General features: G+C 40.9%; 3 pseudogenes; 1 reads left to right on the top strand and 2 right to left on the bottom strand.

Moving 5' to 3' along the window:
- Nucleotides 1–354: 354 nt before the first annotated feature.
- On the bottom strand, nt 355–1,674 carry LOC147942761 (uncharacterized; annotated as a pseudogene).
- Nucleotides 1,675–6,015: 4,341 nt separating this feature from the next.
- On the top strand, nt 6,016–12,195 carry LOC147942759 (putative acetyltransferase At3g50280; annotated as a pseudogene).
- On the bottom strand, nt 9,535–11,425 carry LOC147942760 (uncharacterized; annotated as a pseudogene).
- Nucleotides 12,196–16,247: the final 4,052 nt, after the last annotated feature.

The raw sequence follows: 16,247 nt of genomic DNA, 5'->3' as shown, positions 1-16,247 counted from the left end.
CTGTGAGTCTGTGACCTCCTTCACAGAAAAGGAAAATACACAAGATCGAACAGAAGAGGAAGATTTCTTTTTGGAAGTTTTACTTATCTTGTGACCTAGCTAATTCATATACTGTAAATAGAGACGCTTATTTCCTTGTGAAAAAAGATCCGAAAATTAATAGTAAAAACTCTAGTTTTTCAATTGTTCTTTAGAGAAACCTACCTTGTTCCTTAAGAGATTTCAGTTTCTTTTCTTTTTTTTTGAATAAAATGTAAAATTTATTTCAAAAAAGTAGGTTTTACATCAAGTACAACATGTAGTTAATTCTATTGTTAATAAGAAACTAGAGATTGCTTTTATAATATGGTGTCATTAGCGTGACTCTAACCACTTCTCCACATAGCGGGTGAAACTCCCTCCAGCTTGAAGCGAGAGCAGCCTGTTCCGTATTTGTCTGTCTAAAGTTTGGATGAGCTGAGCAGATGAGATTAGTGTCTCTCCATGGCGACGTCTATTTCGCTCTTGCCAGAGCGAGTAAATCGAGGCCTGGAAAGCATAGCGGAGCAGAAACAGAGTAGCAGATCCCAAAGAAGTGTCTACTAGGAGATGCAGGTTACTGTCCCAGTCTGTGGAGAACTTGGTGAGAAGTAACTTAGAAACTAGACATGTCCAAACCTCTGTAGAGTAAGAACATTCGAAGAATAGATGGTTTCTTTTTTCTTGTGCCGTAGAGCAAAAAGAACAGGAAGCGTCTACCCGTGAGTTCCAGGACAACATGCGATCGCCCGTTGTCAAACGGTTTAGTGTTGCTAACCACACTATAAAGGAAAACTTAGGAGTACTGTGGGAAAACCAGATACAAGTTGCCCATGGCTGCCTCTGTCGAGATATCGTGTGTGCTCCCAAGTTTCTTTTGTGCTAAATTTAGGCTTAAACTGATCACCTTTCCCCCGCCAAAGGACCACGTCCTCTGTTTCCAAAAGTCCTCTGTTTCGTATTGTCATGAGAACTCCTTCTATCTGATTCAAGTGGTCTGCTCTATGATGTTGTTGACGATGAGTGAGTGCCTCCGCAACAGTGGCATGGAGACCAATCCCCATATCTATGGTACCTTGGGGGCCTACAATAGTGAATAAACAGCCCGAGTGGCGACTAATAATCATGCCAAAAGGAGATTCCCACTCCATTCTTAACTTCATACCTAACAAAATCCACAGCCAATGCTCGGTATTTGAGTAGCTTTCTCCACATCCATGAACCTGAAGTAGTGTTTTCTTTGATAGACCAGAAAGAACCCTTGTTAAGTAGGTAAGTTCGAAGCCATTTCACCCATAAAGAGTTCGATGCCAACATTCTCCAGATGAGTTTCAAACAGCTAACCTTATTTGCTTCTTTTAATGAACGCAAACCCAAACCACCTTCTTCTTTCGGTATACAAACATCAGACCATGATACTTTTGCTTTTTTGGTATTAAGAGAGGGACCTGACCACAGAAAAGCAGAGCACATACTATCAATCTCCTTTGTGCAAGCTGTTGGCAAGCGGAAAGCAGACATCCAAAAGTTTATGAGACTTTGAATGACTGAACTGATGAGCTGTAGATAACCTGCAAAAGACAAATAGCGTCCTGTCCAGCTGCTGATTTTTTCTCTGATTCGCTTGAGTAGTGGTGTATAGTCGGAAGTTGTCATACGCTTGGTTAAGATAGGCAACCCGAGATAACGGACTGGTAGAGTTCCTGATGCGAAGGAACAAAGAATCGCAGCCTGATCAGTGTCTGTGACTCCAGCCATGTACAGGGTAGATTTCTCCAGACTAATATTCAGTCCTGAGACGCCTGCAAAATCGTGAAAAGTCTGAAGAATACCTTCAATAAACGTCTTTGTCCCATCAGTAAACACTAGTAAGTCATCAGCAAAACACAAGTGTGTGAGACCAATATTCTTACATCGCGGGTGATAACCAACTCGTCTCTCCTTTGCTGCTTTATCAAGCAAAGCGGACAAGACTTGCATGCACATCCCAAAGAGATAGAGAGATAGAGAACAGCCTTGTCTCAACCCTCTTGCACTGCGAAAGAGTCCAAAAAACTCTCCGTTTACTTGAACTGAAAAGGATGCAGTGGTAATACAGAGCTCAATCCACTTGATAAATTGTGGCGGGAAGTGCAGAGTGCGAAAAATACTAAGCACAAAAGGCCATTGAACAGAGTCAAATGCCTTAGAGATATCAATCTCTATAGCACTTCTAGGTGACACAATATCCTTATGATAGTTGGCAACGATCTTGGAAGCTAGGAGGACAGTCTCCATTAAAAGTCTGTCCTTGACGAATGCAGACTGATTTGGGGAAATGAATTCAGGCATAAGCCGTTTAAGACTGTTAGCAAGAAGCTTGGAGATCACCTTATATGTCACATTGCAGCAAAAAATGGGTCTATAATCCTTCATCTCTTTCACTTCTTTCTTCTTGGGAATCAGAGCTAGAATGGTTGTGTTTACACCTTTTGGTAAAAAAACAAAACTTACAGAAAGATTGGACCGAAGCAACAAAATCACTCTTAATGACGGACCAAGTTGCCTTAAGAAACTCCACAGTATATCCATCAGGACCAGGACTCTTATCCCTTGGCATAGAGAATACGATATCTCGTATCTCCTCCTCCATGGCATCTTTCACCAACATTGTCCGATCCAGTTTCGAGCATCAATATAGTAACAGAGTCGAGAGCTCAGTCTTATCAATTGCTTGGTAGTTAGGCATCTGATGTCCCAGAAATTCACAGAAAAATCTCTCCGCCTCCTGCTTGATTGTCTCTTTCGTATCCGCTATGCTACCATCCAGACACTTAACCTCCTTTATCGCATTACGTGCTTCAAGGTCCTTAGCTGCACGATGAAAAGCCTTATTATTCCCATCTCCAACCTTAAGCCAATGTAGCTTAGATTTTTGCTTCAAAAATTTTTCCTCCAACCCTGCTACAAACAGCCATCGACTATAAGCAGTGGCTTCCCTCTGCATTGTTTGATTAGTAGGATTTTGCAGTGTTTCTGTTTGACAAGTACAGAGATGTGCAAAAGCTTCACGAGCTCTTTTTTCCATATGACCCAAACGATCACGACTTAACTGTTTTACCTGCGGTTTCAAGGCTTTTAACTTTTTGGAGAAACGGTATAGTGTTGAAGTCAAGTGAAACAAACTCTCAGTATCATCCCACAACTCTTTGACCATTGGCAGAAAATTTTCATCCTCTACCAAAGCATTGCAGAACTTAAATGGTCGTCGCAGTCGAGGTTTGTCTCCCCCCATTTTAATGCGACATCGTAAATGATTTGAGCAGCCGCCTGCCTCAAAGACACCATACGACTGTTGATACTCAGCCAGCCAAACATCGTTGACAAGAACCCTGTCAAGATTCTTACATATAAGACCAAACTCACGTTTATTACACCAAGTGTACAGCGGACCGTGAGAGTGTAAGTCACTGAAGGAGCAATGCTACACGACCGCCTAAAAATCATGCATTCCTTGTGACATAGTATTTTGGATATCTGATAGGTAGTGCTCATCCCCCTTCAAAATTTCATTAAAATCACCAAAGACCATCCATGGTTTGTTACGGAACAATGGAGAGTCTTGGTGATATTTTAAATCCTCCCACAACGCTTTTCGATCTTCAACACCATTAGCTGCGTACACAAAAGAAGCAAAAAACTCCTTTTCAGCACCTTCCAGTAGAACCGAGCAAGTGATCAGTTGACTACTTGTATAACACGGTGTGAGACGAACATTTAAATTCCATACTACCCAGATCCTTCCTCTTCGATTATAGGGATAGTTAGTTAAATAGGACCAATTAGGAAAAACCAAAGCAAGTATATCTGCTGCTTTAGATTCCTTTACCCTTGTTTCGAAGAGACAACCAAACTGAAAAGTACCTTTCTTAACCCAATCTCGAACGACGGAATGTTTAGACATTTTGTTGAAACCACGAACATTTCAAAAGAAACTTGACATAAGTTATAGTTGGGGTCCCGTCCTACTCTGGACTCGTAGAGGTTGAGTAGAAGGATTGGTAACAAATTTATGAGCATTTTTTGAAGCACGTGGGATAGATTCCCGCATAGCGACAATAGGTTTTGCTACTCGTCCATGTTTTCCCACCACAGGCGCACCAGAGTCAGCCTGCCCAGGTAAAGTAGGGACAACAGGAGCTGTGAGAGAACTACCAGCGAAAGCATAGATTGGGGGGTTCACTTCTGTTTCCTTAGAAACATCTGTTACCTCCTCTTCTTCCTCATCCTCTATCGCCTCTGCCTCATCCCTCTCACTCAAAACCGAGTAAGAGTTAGATAACAGAGTTCCCTCCCTAGACTGCAACGGGAAAATCATTTATTCGGACTAGACAAATGCTTGTGACCCATTTTTTGTGGCGTTATCCACTCCTGATCTCCCCCTGCTCCCATAATGTCAATCACAAGAGCCTCGACTCTGTTCAAATTTGCCTCTACAGACTGTCGTGTAACCTCCTGAGGAGGAATAACTCGTTCCTGCTCCACCAGAGCCTTTGGAGAAACAGGTAGATCAGTCGATACCGCTGTTGTTAGATAAGCCGTCTGCACATGGCCCCATTTATGACACTGACTACATTGAGGAGGCAGCCAAGGATACGAGTATTTAACCACAATATCTTACTCCACCTCCTCTTCACCAGCCAAGTGATACTCAACTGGTAAGGTCTTGTTTAGGTCAGCCTCTACCAGAATTTGTGCTTCCTCAAAGCTAGAACAAGCCTCTGTTTTTGGGTGTAATCGTAGGGGTGTACCCACTGCACTAGACAGAAACTGCAATCCCTTGTTAGTAAACATGGTGTGTGGTACATTCTTCAAGACAACCCACAATCGAACGAATTTCAGTGCTGGTTGTGCTTCCTCGACGAAAGGCGTCCATTTAGAGAGGATCATTGGAATACCACCAATATTCCACATCCCACGATTTAGAATTGGATTCCTGATACTCTCACTACACACACGAAATTTGACAGTGGTTTCATTAACGACTATGACATCAATAAGTGAAGATTTATCACCCAATCTCCAAATGTTATTTACAATCATATGGATCTTCCCCACATGGGAAGCTTTTTCACTAAGAAATTTGCCAATGACAAAATCCTCCCATAGTGGATTTGCATCAATAAACACATCCCTCATAACCACAACACGTTGCTTTCCCTCTACCTCTGTAACAACGAAAGCCTGTTTCGTGAACGTATGTTTCTGCGCCGCCTTTAGCCATAACTTTTGATCACCAGTAACCAACCCCGTGGAAACCTTAGCTGAGATCCCTTCCTTAGAGGACATAACATTAACAGAACTCTCCTGACTCCCCTCAACATCCAACTGAAGAGCTGAATCCACCATCCGCGTACCAGCCACAGTGGTCGGAGGCGGCGGATCCGCCAGAACCATCAAACTTGGCTGCCAAATAAAAAATCCTAATCGCCTTTGTGATCGCCTCCCCGTCGGCAAAAATTATTAAAAATATGTTAGCTTTTCAGTTTCTTTTCTATTCAAGCTGAATCTTGTTATCAAGAGAGAATGTTAAGTGAATTTGTTTTTTCCCTAAACAAGTTGATTGTGTGAATCCTCCATTCTACAAGACGCATGGTGTCGTTTACGTCATGTCAGGTCACAGGCTCACAACACTCATCTGCCTTTCAATAATTGACATTTTTAAACACGTTTTTTATGTACAATACGCACACATCGAAAAGGACAACAACAACGACAAAAATTATAAAAGGGCACATAAGTCGTTAAATTATATAAAATAAATTGAATCTTGTAAGTTGTGGGTTGTTACTGATTGAGCCAGGTTAGAAAAACTTTACATAAATGACAATTATCAAACAAAAAGTGTACTATCCGCATGGTGAAATAGACAAAAAAAAATATATATATATTCTATGATAAATGATGGTGCTCACTACTCAGCGATGGTGTCAAATTACATTAATATTCTACGTTTTCAATTTCCTAATCTTGAGCTTTGGGTTCAGATTACAGACCAAAAATGGCAGACGTAACTCTTATTTCCTCGAACATTGTTCGACCTCAAATCATAAACCAAGAGGGTCGTGAAAAGATCCATCTAACTCCATTTGATCTTAATCTTCTCTATGGTGATTATACTCAAAGAGGTATTCTCTTCCGCAAACCCGACCCGGAAACCCATTTCATCTCTCGGTTAAAAACGTCTCTTTCTTCTGCTCGTCTTAGCAAAGTGGAAAATCATGAAGACGATACGGTGTCGTTTCACATCGATTGCAACGGCTCTGGTGCTAGTTTCATTCATGCCGTAGCTAAATCTGTCTCGGTCAAAGATTTGATGCCGTAGCTAAATCTGTCACGGTGCTTCGATGTGGAACTTCTTCATCACTTGGTCAAAGATTTGCTCTAATGATGGTCAAGGAGAGAATCTTGATCAGCCTCTAGCCCGAAAAGGATGGTTCTTGGACGCAATGGATTACCCTATCCATATTCCGGTTTCAGAGACAGAGACGCCACCACTACCAAGCCGTGAAGTTTCTCCGATGTTCACATAGAGAGTTTTTCACTTCACAAAGAGGAATATGTGAAGAAACCAAGTTTGTATAATGATTTGCTTACTTTATTCATTCTGAGGCATAGCCCTTTTATACATACATGTGAATAAACCCTAAGTACTTTACATATATTTCACTTAAACACCTATACAATATACTAATCACACATGAGGGATATCTAACCCGCAATACCCCCTCAAGTTGGAGTATGGAGGTCACAAATACCCAACTTGCCGTTAAAAACATCAAACTCCTTGCGACCAAGAGCCTTAGTAAGTATGTCAGCAAGTTGTTCCCGCGTAGAAACATATTGCGGAACAATCACACCACGAACAATCTCGTCACGAATGAAATGACAATCCGTCTCAATATGCTTTGTTCTTTCATGAAACACCGGGTTCATGCTAATATAGATAGCAGAGTGATTATCACAATGTAACGGGATATGATAGGCACAATCAACACCAAGAGCAGTAAGTAACTCATGCAACCAAAGCAGTTCACAAACCGTTTCAGCCATTGCCCGATATTCGGCCTCAGCCGAGGAGCGAGAGACCACTTCTTGTTTCCGTGTCCGCCAAGAAACCGGAGAACCACCAAGCTGAATTACCCAAGCAGTAAGCGAACGACGAGTGAGAGGACAAGTAGCATAATAAGCGTCACACCACGCCGTAATTCATAAATCAGAATCAGCACGCAGGAGTATGCCTTGGCCAGGATTGTTCTTGAGATAACGAACCACACGAAGTGCGGCTTCCCAATGAGCTTCGGTAGGGAGCATGCATAAACTGAGAAAGAAGATGGATAGCATAGGAAAGATCCGGACGTGTAACACTTAGATAGATTAAACGGCCCACCAAACGTCGATATGGAAAAGGATCAGGAAGACTTACACCACCATCGGAAGCCAAATGATTGTCTTGTTCAAGAGGATGAGTGGCAGGCTTAGCCCCAAGTAAACCCGTGTCAGAGATGATGTCAAGCGTATACTTCCGTTGGCACAAGTACATCCCGGTCGAGTTACGAGCGACTTCAATACCTAAGAAGTATTTCGAAATGCCAAGATCCTTCATCCGGAAACAAGAGCTCAAATAAGCCTTGAAACCATCAATAACCTGCGGTGAACTTCCAGTAACAATCAGATCATCAACATAGACAAGAACATGCAACCGTGTACTAGCATCAACAAAAGTGAAAAAAGAGTAATCCTTCACACACTGTTTGAAACCATATTCTTTCAAAGCAGTAGACAGCTTGGCAAACCAACACCGCGGAGCTTGACGAAGACCCTAAAGTGATTTATGCAACCGACACACTTGTGTTTTATCATCAGTACGGAAACCTGGAGGAAACTATATAAACACTTCCTCATCTAAATCCCCATGTAAGAAAGCATTATGAATGTCCATTTGATGAACCTCCCAATCTCGAAACACACCCACTTCAAGAAAAGAACGAACTGTGGTCATCTTACACACATGTGCAAAAGTCTCCTTATAATCCAAACATTCTGTTTGATTATTTCCAAGAACAACCAACTGTGCTTTATATCGCTCAAGTGTCCCATCCGCCTTATACTTTAAGGTGAACACCCACTTACACCCTAAAGCCTTCTTTCTCGGAGGTAAACTCTCGACAGTCCAAGTACCACTCTCCTCGAGAGCATCAATCTCCACACGTACAACATTGCGCCAATTCTCATCCAGGAAGGCCTCCGCATATGTTTTTGGAATAACACATGCCGTAATGGCAGCAAGAAATGCACGATGGTGTTCCGAGAATTGAGAGCAATCCACAAAAGAATCAATTGGATACCAACTCGAATCAGTAAAGTCACCATCGGACTCAACAAACACCGTGTTAGTCACATAATCTTGTAGCTTAACCGGAGCAGATTTCTGACGACAGCCTCTCCCCATGGGAACCTCGGCTGCAGGATCAGCAGAGTCGACAATCTCTGTTTCGTGTGCAGGCAAAACAGGAGATAACACGGTGAGGACGACGACAAGGTAACCAAGGGAGGCACAATAGGAGTCGGAGTGGAATCAATAATCGTCGTCGAAGTATCCTGCAAAACAACGAGACGAGATGGAGTAGTGATATCCGGTTCCAGAACAGGTTCGACAACTACCAGTTCCAAAGGTGATGAATGTGAGGATCGTACATTAGGCAGTAAAGAGAAAAACTCATCGAAACAATCATCAGCAGGAGGTGGTGCCGAAACATCCAAAGGAAGCACAAGCTGCGACAAAGACGAAGACGCAACAATATACGGAAACTCTATCTCCATAAAAATAACATCACGAGAAACTGAAATAACTCCACTCTCAAGATTATAAACCTTCCAACCCTTTTTCCCGTAAGAATATCCAAGAAAAACTGATTTATTGCTCCGAGCAGCAAACTTATCATGATCATGACGTTGATCATGGACGTAACATAGACATCCAAAGACCCGTGGATGAGCCAATGGTGGTGGTCGATCATACAGAACTTCGAAAGGAGTCTTGCCCTTAAGAACTGCAGTCGGTGTACGATTAATCAAGTAGCCTGCGGTTAGAGAACAGAAACTCCAATATTCCACAGGTAAATTAGCTTGGAATCGTAAAGCTATTGCAACGTTGAGTATATGGCGATGCTTGCGCTCTATGCGTCCGTTCTGTTGGGGTGTCCCAACACAAGAATTCTCATGAATGATCCCTTTCTCCCGAAAGAAACTAGCAAGACTCAAAAATTCAGCTCCATTATCACTTCGATTTGTTTTGACCTTCTTATCAAACTGTCGTTCAACAAGAGAAATGAAATCGCGGAGGGTAGACGTAGTTAGTGACTTAGATGGTAACAAATAAATCCAAACAGCCCGGGAAAAATCATCCACTATGGTGAGAAAGAACCGGGAACCACAAATCGTTGTTATCCGATAAGGACCCCATAAATCGCAATGAATTAATTCAAAAACCATAGAAGTTTTATTAATACTCAAAGGAAAAGGGTCTCTTGTCTGTTTAGCCCGAATACAAACGTCACAAGACCTGAAATCCAAACTACTATTACTAGAACTATCAGATAATTTCAACATCTCCATAGTAGTACTAGAGGGATGTCCCAAACGACGATGCCACAGATCCAGGGGTTGAGTATCCAAGGTCCGTTCCATTGCTGCAGCCTCCACTCCTCGAAAGAAATAGAGTCCATTCAATTGCTCACCGGCTCCAATCACCATCTGTGTGATGCGGTCCTGGACAACACAAAGTCTGTCAGATATCTGGAAGATCAACACAAAGTCTGTCAGATATCTGGAAGATAAAACCTCTATCCCTAGTTAACTGAGAAACGGAGATAAGGTGACACTGTAATCCATCCACAAAAAGCACGTTTGTCATTTCCAAGTGAGAGCCGAGTGAAACTTTCCCATGTTTATTGGCTGTAGTATAACGTCCATCAGGAAGTTTAATAAAAACCGGAGCCATATCGCAAACATCAACAAGAAAATCAATGCTTCCCGTCATATGATTTGAAGCTCCTGTATCAATAACCCAAGATTCAATAAAGATCTTACCCGAAAGACGATCACACTGGCCACAGTTCCGCTCATTCAACATATGCTTCAAAGCTTCCCATTGTTTGTCGGTCAAACCACTCACACCAAAACGATCAGCTTTGGTAATAGCAGAGTTCGCGTGAAACACCGGTGCCGTAGTCACAAGCTGGTTTGCGTGAGCAGTAAGTGGTTGTTTGGATGAACCAAACCAGAGACCACACCAGGACGATCACCACTAATGCCGTTAGTAGCCACTGGTTGAATGTTAGAACCTTCGAACTAGGACGGTCACCCCACCACCAAGGATATCCAATCTTACGGAAACAGTTCTCCGCTAAATGTCCAGTCCTGCCGCAGCTCGTACACACTGCCGTTGGGTCACAAAGAACTGTCGGAGATCATGGACGGGTTGATGATTGCACCGCAAAACTCACTCCATCGTGTCGTTCTTTCATAGACCGACTCGCCTTCTTCAATTCCTCATCTTGGGTAACCACCTGATACGCCTCATCCAAGGATGGCAAAGGATCTCGTGAAAGCAAAGACGACTTCACCGCACCAAACAGAGAATCATCAAGTCCCATTAAAAACTGATGAAGTTTGTCTTCCTCCCTCTCTTTGGCAATCTCCTCCACTGTTTTTGCTCTCTGAAAATCAGCAAGACTCGTCCAAAGCTTTGTAAGCTTCCCGTAGTAAGCCTCCACAGCGGTGCCTTTTTGTAAACAATTAGCAAGCTCTGTTTTCAACCGTTGGACTCTTTGTCCATTCTTCACAGAAAAACGCTTTTGTATATGCGTCCATAAATCATGAGCAACCTCATGATGAGAAAGTGAGCTACTCAAATCCGGAGCCACCGTAAGTTTGATCCAGGAGACGACCATGGCGTTATTCGACCACTAGTCTTCAAGATCGTAGAATCATCAGCAGGTCTAGGGATGGAGCCATCCGCAAACCTGAACTTCTTCTTTGCCCGTAACGCAAGTCGTATGTTAAGTGCTCACTCGTCATAGTTAGGACCCCGCAACTGTGGTTGAGAAATAACTGAACCTGGATTATCCTCCGAAGAGAGATCATACGGATCTATCCGTCGTCGTGTTGGTTCAGCCCGGACAGGTCGTTCCTTAGTGACAGAGGAAACATCGTCGCCACCAGACATGGTGTTGAACTAGAGAGTATCTCGATAAGAAAAGATCGATGATACTAAGGTCAAAGAAGAGAAGAATAAAAACGAAAGAGAAATCAAAGGATCATATCACCTAGAAAATTATGTTTTGCTCTGATACCATGTGAAGAAACCAAGTTTGTATAATGATTTGCTTACTTTAGTCATTCGGAGGCATAACCCTTTTATACATACATGTGAATAAACCCTAAGTACTTTACATATATTGCACTTAAACACCTATACAATATACTAATCACACATGAGGGATATCTAACCCGCGATAGAATATTTCTGATCTCAAAGCTAAAGTCAACTACGAGATTGGCTCGAGTGACCATATAGTCTCGTCCTTGCAAGCGGTCTCGGCGCATATGTGGCGATCAATCATTAGACACTGTGGTGTAAACCGAGAAGAAAAGACGCGTTGCTTTGTAGCAGTGGATCTAAGGCAGAGGCTAAACCCTCCGCTCGTGAAAGAGTGTTTTGGTCATGTGATCTATAACGCGCTAGCTACTACCACAGTTGGGGAGTTGCAGGATCATGGGCTCGGGTGGGCTTTTTTGCAAATAAATAATATGTTGAGATCTTTAACGAATGAAGACTATACAACTTATGCAGATAATTGGGTTAGAGAAATGAAGATCCAAAAATTAGGTCTTGGAAGTAAAATGATTAGGGATTCTGTAATTGTCTCAAGCTATCCCCGGTTTGAAGTGTACGATTATGATTTCGGTTGGGGCAAACCGATCGCAGTTCGTGCTGGACCGAGCAATAGTATTATTGGCAAACTCGTGCTTTTCCGTGGGATCGAAGAAGGCAGTATTGATATTCATGCGTTTCTATTGTCCGACATACTTGTGAAACTACTAGCCGACGTGGAATTCCTGGCTAATGTATAATTTGATTGGTTAAGAAATAAAAACGAATCTTTTGTTTAGTTATCGAATTTTATTATATGTTTACTTGTTTATTTTGTTGTCACCTGTTTTTACTTAAACTAGTGCGTATATATTCAAGTTTTGTCATGTGACTGTGCATGGCTTCTCCTTAAATCCTTCAATAATTAACTTTTTGTAAATACGATACAACTCCCATCCCATGAATATGATGGTCAATCCTCATGTGTAGTGACGTTAAATTGGGCATCAACCCCGCAGACCTTAACGGGCTTTTCAATCCGAACCTGTTTTAAAAACAAAAAATTTTAGATAGGTATATCTTTTTAACCCCGTTTATAAACGGGTCTTAATTATTTTTAAATGGATAGTCCGATATTTTTTTTTTCAGAATTCTCAAACTAAAACGATTACGTTTTTGATTTTTTTTCTTTATGTTTCTGAATCCTCTCCACCGTCACGAGTCACGGACTCACGACGACTCAATCGTTTGCTCGTTGATCCCGACAAATCCTCTCCACTGTCACGAGTCACGAGACTCACGATAACTCAATCGTTTGCTCGTTGATCCCGATGAATCCTCTCGACCGGCGAGATCAGAAGAAGAAAGTCACGTCTTCTTTCTCTAATCCCACTTTCAGAGGTGTCTCTCTAATCCCTCAATTCAATTTGAGAATGGTTAAAGAACCCTTGAGAGGAAGATGCTCAAGATGAAGACACTAAGGCCCTGTTCGTTTCGTGAACCAGACAAAATATCTGGATACAATATCAAGATACAGTATCAGGACGCAACATTTATTTGTCCATAAATTGTATCTGGATTCAATTATATTTGTTTTGTAATTTGATATCTATATCTGGATACAATATATGTAAAATACCAAAAAATCCTTTATTTTATGTTGAATATGTTTTAGTGATTTAAATTTACTTATGTTTTTTGCTTATTTTAATATATGTATATATTAAATAAACATTTAAAAATGAGTTTTTTGTGTTTTTGGTAGAAAAACAAAATTTTGCAGTTTTGGCGGAAAAACAAGATTTTGCGAGTTTGGCTAACAAATAAAATTTTGAATTTTTTTTGGGGAAAACGTAATTTTGCGGTTTTCGCAGGAAAACGTAATTTTACGATTTTTGCGGGAATTTTTTTTTGCGGTTTTGGCGGGGAAAACGAGATTTTGCGGTTTTGGCGGGAAAACGTAATTTTGCGGTTTTGGCGGGAAAACAAGATTTTGCGAGTTTGGTGGGAAAACAAGATTTTACATTTTTTACAGGAAAACGAGATTTTGCGGATTTGGTGGAAAAACAAGATTTTGCGGATTTGGCGGGAAAATGAGATTTTATGGATTTGGCTGGAAAACAAGATTTTGCGGTTTTGGCGGGAAAACAAGATTTTGCGGTTTCGGCGGGAAAACGAGATTTTGCGGTTTTGGTGGGAAAACTTAACTTTGCGGTTTTGACGGGAAAACGTAATTTTGCAGTTTTGGCGGGAAAACGAGTTTTTATGTTTTTGTGTTTTTGGTAGGAAAACGAGATTTTGCGGGTTGGTGGGTGAAGAATTGGAATTTTAGAATTGTATGTATATTGGAACTGAGAAAAAATATTTTGTAATTATTTAATTAAAATATGGGTATTTTTGACTTTTACAAATTATGGATGAGTTTGCCTCATCCAAACTTTCTAAAAAATCTCATCCAAAAATTCAGTTTTTTTTTGGATGAGTTTTTAAAATGTATTCAGATACTGTATCTAGATGAGTTCTTAATTGTTACTAAACAAACAATAATAAGCATTTGCATCCAGATATTGCATCTGGTTCACCAAACGAACATGATCTAAGATGAATGAGGGAGAAACATAAATTGAGGAACCCTAATTATCTTGAAGCCGATTTAACCTTTTTATGATCTCTCTATTTGAGACTTTTGGCAACGACGAATTTTATGTGTTTTGATTTGATTTTTAAAAAACACATATAAGTTAAATGGGCCTAAACGGGTGTACACGGACCAATGTAATTTTAACTGATTTAAACAAATGGGCATCAAATTTAAACAGGTTTAAATAGGCAATTAATAAAATGGGCAGGGTCTAAACGGGCCTAGGCCGCCCGTTTTAACATCACTACTCATATGTGACGAAAGAGGTTTGGATTCCTGAACTAAAGGTGACTGGAAATCAATAGGCTTCTTTTGTATTACTAAATATATTTTATGATTGAAGACCCTTTATCAAAGATAATTAATTTGGTCGAGAAATAAAATCGATAACTCGGACATACTTATTCTTGAAATGCATCCTATGTAAATGCAGAGTGTTTGTGACAAAGAGAAGCTGCCTGTAACTCCATGTGTCAATCTTCTTGTTTGATTAAAAGGCTCCAACGTTTCACAATCCTTTGGTTTACCTGAAGATCAAAACATCATCAACATGAGATATCACAATCCTTTCCTAGCTTTTTCACCGAAGAGCCGAAGAAACCACAAAAACTACATTTTCCATTACCAGGAGGATGCATCACAAATTTCAGTTTATTAAAAGAGCAAATCATATATCACACGACGACCGTGGATATGTATTAGATAAAATCAGTAACCTTACCGACTACAACGTAACAGATTAACAAATAGTACCTTAAGTTTCAACGTTTTATATATATTTATATATATATATATATATATTAAAAGTTCAAACGTTTTACTCATATAGAAAAAAGATTCTCATGCTTTGTTTTGTTACACTCATACCATCTCCAATAGTTTATACCACCCCATAAGGGAGTCTAACCATATTTTTTATAGAAAAAATGTAAAATCTAAAATTTAGAAAGTTGTCATAAGGGACCAACAACATTCCACTCGACCGACCACGCCAGACATGCAACTTGGACGCGCTCCCAGGAAGAAACACCAACATCCACTCGACCAACCACTCCAGATATGCGCCTCCAGGACTCATGTCATGCGACTCCAGATATGCGACTCCAGTACTCACGTCATGAGACTTCAGACATGCGACTGCAGGATTCAAGTCATGCTACTCCAGACATGCGACTCGACCGACGCTCCCGGAAAAGACGACATGCGACTCGACCAAGCACGCTTGGAATGGATGTCATCCCACTCGACCCATCACGTCTGAAATGGATGTCATCCCATTCGATCCATCACGCCTGGAATGGATGTCATCCCAATCTATCCATCACGCTTGGAATGGATATCATCCCACTCGACCCACCATGCCTGGAAGAGATGACATTCTACTCGACTGACCATGCCAGACATGCGACTAGAACGACCCGTCTCGCACGCTTCATAAGATTCCCGAACACTTTAAATACTCTTTTAAGTCTTCCATGTTTTGCTATAAATACTCTTTTAAGTCTTTACCCAAGAGACAGAGCTTTTATCCAAGGGTTTATGAGTAGCCACCAAAACACTATCTGAGTTTGTAAACAAGATTTCTCTTAATCTTTTTAGTTTTAGCATTTGATTTCTACTAAAAAGTTGTTTATCTCATCTCTATGCACTTTATCATGCTTGGTTTAGTGTTTTATGGATTAGTGTTCTTGAGTATCATGTTTTATGGGTTTGAGTAGTGTTAGTGTTCTTGAGGATGAGATAGATTAGGTGGAGAATCTTAGTATATAGGGTGTTTAAGCTTAGATTCGTATATTTCCCTTCTGGACTAGAGTTAGAAATTCTAGTTTCACTATGATCAATTGGAACTAGTTCTTAGACATTTCCACACCCGAAAGGTGTTTGAGAAATGTCTGACCCAGCTAGTGCTAGAGACTTACATTCCTAACCTAAGAGATTAGTTGTCTAGGGTGTTTGTTGACGTGAATGAACTTGTTTGTTATGTCTGCTTGATCATGTTTCTCTAGCGAGAGTTAGGTTTGGAAGTGGTTAAGTCTGAGTACCTTCTGTCAAGAGGTTGGATTAGCTAAGTTGTGATGTTCATTGTCTAGGGATAGTTTGCTTGTGGCATGTTAAATACTCTGTAGACTAGGAGACTCCGCTGACATCAATTACTCTCATCCTTAGGACTTC

The sequence above is a fragment of the Camelina sativa genome, chromosome 6 (assembly GCF_030686135.1).
Source record: "Camelina sativa cultivar CO46 ecotype springtype chromosome 6, ASM3068613v1".
NCBI lineage: Eukaryota > Viridiplantae > Streptophyta > Magnoliopsida > Brassicales > Brassicaceae > Camelina > Camelina sativa.
This window is presented reverse-complemented; position numbering and strand designations above follow the sequence as displayed.